Below are 8,969 nucleotides of genomic sequence, written 5' to 3'. Positions count from 1 at the left end.
CATCCCATGTGCAGTCACCAAAGGTAGATGCTGATGTGGAAGTCAGGAAGTGCATGCTGATAAGAGCCTGATATGGATGTCTCATCAGAGGTCTTCAAGAGTCTGACATATTCAGAGGCAGATGCTCACAACTAGCCATTGAACTGATAATGGGGTTCTCAATGGAGGAGTTAGAGTGAAGACTGAAGGAGCTGAAAGGGTTTGCCGCACCATGAGGAGAGCAACAATACCAACCAACCACAGCTCCCAGGGTCTAAACCACCAGCCTGGGAGCACTTAGGGAGGGATCCAGGGCTTCAGCTGAATATGTAAAAGTGGAGGGCCCTGCTGGGCATAGGTGGAAGAAGAGATCCTTGACCTCATGAAGGCTGGATGCCCCAGGGGGTGGGAATTTTGAGGGTGGGGAGGTGGGAGTGGGGGGGTAGGTAGGGGTTACATCCACAGAGAAGAAGGAGGAGGGGTGAGGGGATAGGGGGTTCCTGGGTGGGTGGGGGATGGGGTAAGGGGACAATATATGAAATGTAAATAAAATATCCAAAAAAAAAAAGGCATTTAGCTTCTCTAGGAAAAGCTTACAATCCATGGCAACTAACAAAGAGACTCCACTAACAAAGACTGAGAGGCCAGTGACTTTTTCTCCCTTATCCTTGAGCCCCTGAACTCACCCATGGAAGCTCCCAGCTAAAGGTTTTCCTCTTTCCTTGCTTAATCTGGGAGAAGACTGGGATTATGAGGGCTTTATTCAGAGCAGCATTCTTGAAGGACTTTTTACAATAACCTCTTAATTTTTCCATGCCTTAATTTTTCATTTTAAAAAAATACCTAAACCTCCCACGGTTCCCTTCATGGGTTCCCATAATGACCCAAAATTTGGAGATCCGAGAAAGATGTTTACTTTATGAAGCATTGGTGCTACAACCACTGTAAACTTGTGCTCCATCTGTGTTCTTGAGCAAGCATCCATGGCTATTATCGATATAATTGCTGTCTGTTTCCTCATCTGGTTTAAGGCATCTTTGGGGGGATGAAGAGAAAGTAGAAGCTTATCCAGTGGCCCCATTTGCACCTGGGCTTTATTTTCCCAGTCTTGTAGGTAAATCTCTGTGCCGTATCTAGGCTCTGCTTAGAAGGGAAATGAGGATATGGGCTATTACAAGAAACAGAGAGATGAGCATGGCACTGAGCACTCCATAGATGCAAGGTGATGCTAAATTCTAATTTGCTGTGCAAGCTTAATTGAATCATTTGATTTAGCCATGGGAATTTTAGGCTAGACAGATCACCTAGGAATCTAAAAACAGCACTGAAGTTCAAGGGACTTTCTGGGCAAGGATCACGGGCTTTCTTCCACATGCTATGCTGTTACTTCCCAGCAGTTAGGTTGTTGCAGCAGTCTGCCAGGGGTCCCACACTGAGCAAGGCATTGCCTCTGCACCCCTTGTATACTCTTGCAGGACCGTGAATGGAAACTGGGGATGCTGTTCTCCATCCACACTCAGAGAAGGTGGCCTCCTGGAGCAGCATGATTTGACTTCAAAGCTACTAATGGCCCTCCTTTGTGCCCTGCTTGCCCCCAAAATGCTTCTTTCTTCTCAGTACTTAAAATTCCACTTAAGTTGTGCTGTTTTGGCTTTAGGCTTTGATTTTGTGTTAAGAAATCAGTTACCGGCTTTTCAAAGTGCAGTGTTGGCACAACACATTCATGTTCCTTCTCTCTCTCCATCTTCACAGTAGCCCGAGTAGGGGAGTGACATGGCCTCCTTTGGGAATAGGAGATACGATTTGGGAACCAGATATGCTGCTTTTGAATTTCGTCTTCACCCATTCATTAACTTGAGTGACCTTTGATAGGGGATTTAATTGCTTTGCCAGCATGCGTAGGATTCAGACTCTACTTCGCAGAGTCATTGTGAGGAGTGAGGTGCAGACTTCCTTTTGCTTATTTATTCATGACTCATTCATTCTAGAAATATTTGTCCAGTCCCTTCTGGAGAACGAAGAACTCCTCATAGTTCAGACATGCAGCAGGAATCAGGAACTTGTCTAGTTCAAGACGTATAGTAGGAAGGTAATCAGGCTCCCGTTGTACCCTCATGGGGCTCAGAGTCTAGAGCAAGCACATCTCTGACCGTGTAGCAGTCCCTTAATAGGAGGATGCTAGAAGTGGAGCCACGGTGAATGCAGACAAGAGACAGGAGCCAAGTTTGAGCTTAGGCTATGTCTCCAAAATCGTTGGCTCCTATGGGAGCTTAAGCTAGTTTACTTCTGTGGTCATCTCTCGCTGATGTTTTAGGAGAACACAGTAGAAGGACTTTGACCCAGTTCTGAGTAGAGCCCCATGTCTGCTATTTAACTGCGGATCCTTGCACAATTGGCCCAACTACTTCAGTTTCCAGATTCTTCATCTATAGATGCCAGTCTTTGCCTAAGGAGCTCCTCATGAGCGTCATGTTGTGAAGCCCCTAGAATGCAGAAATAGGCTGGATCAGTGCTGGTGGTGTTCACAGGCTCTCAAACAGTGCCCATGTTGCTGGGAAGACATAATCTCCATCTTTCTCCATGTTAGTCACTTCATGGCTGGGACATGAAAGTCAATGGCAGGAGTTGGGCTTGAACATTGGTCTCTGTCTCTAACTAGTCATCTATCTCCTCTAGTTAGAAACTATGCTAGGTTGAGGCAGGTCAAAGGTTGACCAGGCCCAGAGGTTAGGACTTTACTTGTTTCTATATAGTTGTGTCCTGGGCAACAGTATGTGAATAGATGTAGGCTTCAGGACAGAACTCTGACCATGTGGGGAAAGTGCTGTGTATCACCCTGCCTCATTCAGTCAGGGCCTGAAGTAGAGGGTCTGAGTTCAAATTCTAGCTCTGCCTCTAAAATAGAAGTAGTCTAATCTGACTTCTTTTTTTAAAAATAGCTTTGTTTTTATTATTTTTAATCATTCATATGTGTATGTCTGTGTGTGAGTATGTGCACATGAGTGCAGATACTTTCTGAGGCCAGAGTTATCAGATCTCTCTGGAGCTGGAACTACAGGAAGTGTTTAGCTCCCTAATATAGGTGCTGATAATAGAACTTAGGTCCTCTTAATCTCTGAGCCATCTCTCCAGCGTGTGAGTCAGACTTTTTATATTGCATTCTGTTTCTTTTTCTGGCAGTAAGTTAGTTAAGCTCTGCCTCGACTGTTCCTGAAACTTCCAATTTACTAACCCTTTGGCCTCAACCCGTGTGTTAGCCCTGTCATTATGCCTACCAGTAGATTAGGACACCAAGAAAGTGAAATTGCCTTGCTCAAGGTCAGTAACAGAACCAGTATTCAGACCAGGTACAATGATTCCAGAAATCATTAACCTTAACCACACTGCTGTGTTCCTCCTTTTTTTTTGTGGGGGAAGGTTTCTTAAAGATAGGAAGAGGCAATCAAGGAAAGCAGTGAGTAGCAAGCCTGGCATATGCTCAATGCTCAGAAAATATTAACTGTGTGAATCTCTGAAGGTGGGGTGGCTTTCTCTTTGTACCTCAAAGCAGGCAGGTTTTTGAACTGTAGATGTAAAGTATCCTTCATAGACCTTTGGTTCAGTATGCAGTGTACCTTGACCTCCTGCTGGAAGCTTGGAACCTGATGTCCATGAATTGTAATAATAATAACTATGATAATACACACTATCATTCTTCTGTGCTAATACTAATATTTCTTGTGAGAATAGAGTGTGTGTTGGGTACCTACATATGTCTGATGTGATTTCAGATGCTCAATATAGGATGAGCAACTTTGAATGCTGTTTTGTCCAAACAACGCAGGCTCCATTTGTTCTGCACTGGCTTTTGTATTTAACCACTTGGCCTGTGAACCTCGCATTTTCCATCAATGCATTTAAAGGCCACTGTCTATCACTATCAGGAGCCTCATCATCATTGTGAATAATATTGTCAATTTGGTAGGATCTAGAGTGACCTAGATCACTTCAGAATCCAGAATTGCAAACACACAAGGAATCTCCTTGTCATACACTTGAGTCAGGGGAAACAACAAATGGCAGAACAAGACCCTTAAGTATGTTGCATGCTACACATCAGAGTTACGATGACACAGAAAAAACAGTATGGAGAATGAGGAAAGCAGATTTAAAATGTACAGTGAAATCAGAGACCTGGAAATAAGAACACAGAAACAGACTTATAAAATATATGTGGACCCAAAAGTCTTTCAAAGAAACTAGGAAGATTTGGAAAACAGAGCAAATAGGACACCTAGAAATGAAATGAAATTGTTCAGATCAAATGTAAACTGTGTTCTTTGTTAGAAATTTGAACAAAATTTATCATTAACACTCAGAGTGGGCAGTATTAGTTATTTTTTTGAAATTCATGTGAAAATTTTATAAGTGTGTTTCCACAAGGCAAAATATTCTATACAGGTATAATTTTGGTTGTTAACATTTCCTTTCTTTATAATAAGCATTCCAATGTATAGAAATAGAATAGAAACAAGGCTTTCCATTATATAAATGTTTTCTATTGTTAGATTTATGCATTTATTTGCTATTACTGGCAACCCTCAAGGAACATGTGACAGAACTTCTAGCCTTTTTAAATCGAGTCTTCTTTTTGGAATGTGGGAATGAGTGATAGGGGCATTATGTAATTGACAAGTAGAGAAGAGATTTCTGTATCTTACTGTGAGGGGAATTGGAGTTTCACAAGTCCTATGCTTGAGTTTATAGCCTTTTTCTGTAGGATCTAATTGTGGAAATTAGAAGAACTTTATAGAAATAGATCACCCCCCCAAAAAAAAACAAGAATAAGTGGGAGAGAGGTAGTCATAGAGGGTATTATATCCTTGTGTCTGAAGCATAGGTCATGACCAGTATAATACTCTTTGATCATTGAACTGATTGCTAGGGACATCTGAATCCTGAGAAGAAGAGGGAGAGGGAAAGAGACTTGGAGATGAGGGGGAAGGAGGAGAGGGTGGGGAGGGGGAGGAGGAGGGAGAGTGGGAGGGGAAGATCACATTCAGAACCCAGAACAATTTACCTTTGGTGTTTCAAAGGAGAGCAGGTTATAATAATTCCACTCATCCAACAGAGAGTGCTTCATAGGCAGACAGCTTGTCTGTTTTTTTCTTGTGTGTTCTTGGTAGACGTAGTCTCATTCAGTCTGTACCACAGTGTGCCCAGAGCAAGAATACATTAGAGCACTTTAGCACTTGACTCTTGAGGTTAAGACCCAATGACTCTTTTATTTTTGCTGAAAAAAATCACTATATTTATATTATATTCTCTGAAAACTATAATTCTGTTAGAGCATTACAAAATATTAGATTAGATTTTAAAGGAAATAAGACTTTAAATAGTATATATATTATGTTTCAACAATGAATTCATCTATAGACCTTTTAAAATTGTTAAATTCATTCAATAATTTCATCAATATATACCAAATAAATGTAGATTACTGTCATCTTCCCCTCCCCACTTCCCTCTAGTCTCTATTTCTCACCCCATTTCCTGCAAATCCTTTCCCCATATTCATGTCTTTTTTCTTGTTTTATCACCTGCGAAGTTTAACCAGGACCATCTATCAGTAGGTATACAACCCAAGAGAGTTTCTTCCCTCCCCTAGAATCCATCAGTAGCCCATATTTCAACTTAGAGTGATAGGCCCATGTAGGCCCCTCCCCAGTCTATAACTGACTGTTGACAGACCTATTGTTTAAAGGCTCATTGCAGACAGACACTGAGCTCATGGCTGCACTGACTGTTCCATCTCAGTAGACAGCATTCCATAGCCCCCTTCCCTATCTTTCTGTTCTCATGTTCTTTCCTCCTCTTCTTCTGTGTTGTTTTCTGAGTCTTGGAGGATGTGCTATGAATGTCTTGCTTAGGGCTGAGCACTTGAAGAGTCTTACAGAAAGACTTTCCCTTAGAGATTATTAGACAGAACCTTCACCTAGCAGAGAGAGGTAGAAACTTGCCTGCCACCCCTAGCTTGCCAACTTTGGAAGTGAATCTAGAGCTAGCCCCTTCCTGAAGGTCTAGCTGTTTCCATGCCTACACCATCACTCCATCTGTCCTAAATTCTACCACTATGCATATGCTCTAGAGTGATACTACTGCCTACTGAGTCCTTCTGCTGTGTGTGATTGTCCTTGAGAGTGGTACAGTCCCCAGTATCCTTCTGGCCTTCTTTCCTGGCCCCATTACTTCCAGTATCTTGGAATTAGATAGGTCCCATTGTGATATGTCCAAATTGGTGTCTTTCTCTATGCACTGAACAATGGCATGTGGGATATTTCTTGGGCATGGCCTGAGGCTTAGGTTATGGTGAAGTTTGAAAGATTTTATAGAGTAGTAGCCCACATATTAAAGGAATGCTGTTTCCTTACCATAAAGAGCCTTAAGTCCTAACCTATGGGGAATAGCACTCTATGTATCCTCCTTCAGATGATTTACAGGTACAGATTTTCACAGATATGTATTTGCTATTCAGGAAGAACCTTGGAGCAGGAAATTGTGGGAAGTTTGAATGTGACATTGTATGTAAACTGGTCAACCAAGATGATGTCATATAGAACCCAACTCTATTTCTTGTTGATCATTCTTAATATCTGTGTTATTGCTGTGGGCATCAATAAGGCTTGTGCCAGTGGGGATGCTGGATTTTTGGATCTCATAAAATACAGAGGAAAACAGTGTTACTGGCTAATGACCACTGCCATCATGAGATTCTAATTGTCATAGCTTCTGTTGGAAGCCACTTCTGGCATTCTAGTCAGGAAGGTACTCAGGGACCTTAAAGTCTTCCAATGTTGGATGAACCAACTCAAGTTTTACAATTTTGTTACTCATTCAATTTCCATGGCTAGTAAATAATGGGAGCAGGGCTTGAACCTGGGTATCCATGGCTGGAATCATATCTCTATACTACCTTGTCTTTAAAGAATGACAGTCTATTGCTCTGGCTCCACCCAGCAGGGCATTGTACCAGATACGCCTGTTCATTGTTTTCTGAATACCAATTAACTTCCAAGGTCTGTATTATTGGCTTTAAAGCAATAGTGATTAATAATGTGTCTCATTGATTTCAAGACGAGTACCCCCCACCTCCATTTTAGCATCTCTCAAATTGGATGCTTCTAACAAGTGATGGTGTATCATCATTTAATTGGCAGCATTTTTCTTTCTTAGTGGCACATAAAATAATGGTGTAGCTCACAATTGATAACATCTTCGACTTGATGAAAAGCACTAATAACGATTTGGCTCGGAGGAAGGATGAGCGGTGTGGGGGAGCATCAACACAGTGTGACATGTGAAGTCAGGGCAGGGCCCTGCTGGGGGCAGCATAAGCTATCTTCCATCCCATCTCCTGCTGTTCCAGCTAAGTCCCTTAGTGTTTCTTAACTGGATGGGTATCTCCGCTTTCCTCATCTACATTTTTTTTTTTTAAAACCGGCTCCTAAGGTAGCAGAGCTCACAATGACTACATGAGTGTCCTATGACCCATCATGCCAAGAGTCTGAGGAGTAGAGTGAATCCTGAGTACTAGATGCAGTTTGAATTCTCTGAGCCACTCAGGGTATCTCAAGGAGCAGGTCTTGGGTTTGATGATGTCAAGTCTGTCACATCCTGTTACCATGCCTTCTTTGTTTCTTGCTCTTTTTTTAAAAAATCTTAGCATTTATTAATTGTACACAGGAATGAATTTCAACATGGACATTTCTATGAGATTTGGTTGCCCCTCCCCTTGTTCCCTTTCTCCCCTGAGCTTACATTCTGTTCTGTAATCCCCTTCTACTTCAATGTCTTTTTCTTAAATCTAGATTCTGCATGGGAGAGAAAGCATGATATTTCCCCTTCTGGGTTTGGCTTATTTTACTCCATTTCATCCATTTTCCTACAAACAAATGATTTTATTCTTCTTCATGGTCAAATCATAAATATTCTGTCATGTATACTCATCACAGTTTCTTCATCTACTCATCCACTATCCACTGAGGATGTCTGGCCTGACTCTGCAGTTTGGCTGTTGCTGCTACTGTCTCAGTAAACATGGGTTTGCAGGTATCTCTGTTTGTGCTGACTTTGAGTCTTCTGGGTGTATCTGTGAGGAGTGGAACAGCCTGGTAGATATATCAGCCTACCTTTGTAAGAAAGAGAGGTTAGGCTCAAGAAACCTCCTGTCTTCACTTCTTTTATTTTTATAGTTCTGCCATATGTAGGTCATGAGACATTGGCTTTCGAGTTATAACAGTGACTTGGAATTGCCTTTTGTAGTAGAAAGGTCAACATGAGTACCAATGATAAAAACAAATAACATTAAGCACCAGACAATGAAGATGTTATGTAGCTGTATCAAGAATGACGATTGTGAAACTCACTCCATAAACATGAGGTGGTGGTGACCCATCTCAGGAACCCCTTCTCCCTGTGCTTCCCCATTCTGCTGCTGAGGCCCTTCTCACAAACATCAGAACCCCACGTATCCTATGTGAGACTCTCCTTGCCAAAACAGAGCCTGTATGCTCACAGGATGTTACTTGATATTTAACTGCACCGTGGCTCTCATCTTTCTTACTACAGTCAGAGTGACATAGCTATCTCTGTTGTGATGGGAGCCTTACAGATAGGGATTGCTTTTTCACCCATCCCTGTGTCTTCTTAAGACCTTCTGTGTAGCTGTGTAAGGAAAGACAAAGAATGATGGAGTTACCAGCCGTTTTGTACACTGTTCCCTCATGCAGGTATTCAGCCAGGTGGCAGATGTCTCCCTAGCTCCCCTTACGTTTAAGTATCACCTTAAACAATGGTTCTGGAAGTGTCTGTAGAACCCATATGGTTTATCAGTGTAACTATTATACATGAAAGGTTATTGGGTCATCTACTACCCCTCATAAGGTAGGGAACCCTGGGGTAAAGCCAAAGAAAGACCAGGAAGATGTGTGCCATGTATGCCACTGTGTGTG

This window comes from Grammomys surdaster, unplaced genomic scaffold, assembly GCF_004785775.1.
Source record: "Grammomys surdaster isolate TR1022 unplaced genomic scaffold, NIH_TR_1.0 150, whole genome shotgun sequence".
Lineage (NCBI taxonomy): Eukaryota > Metazoa > Chordata > Mammalia > Rodentia > Muridae > Grammomys > Grammomys surdaster.
This window is presented reverse-complemented; position numbering follows the sequence as displayed.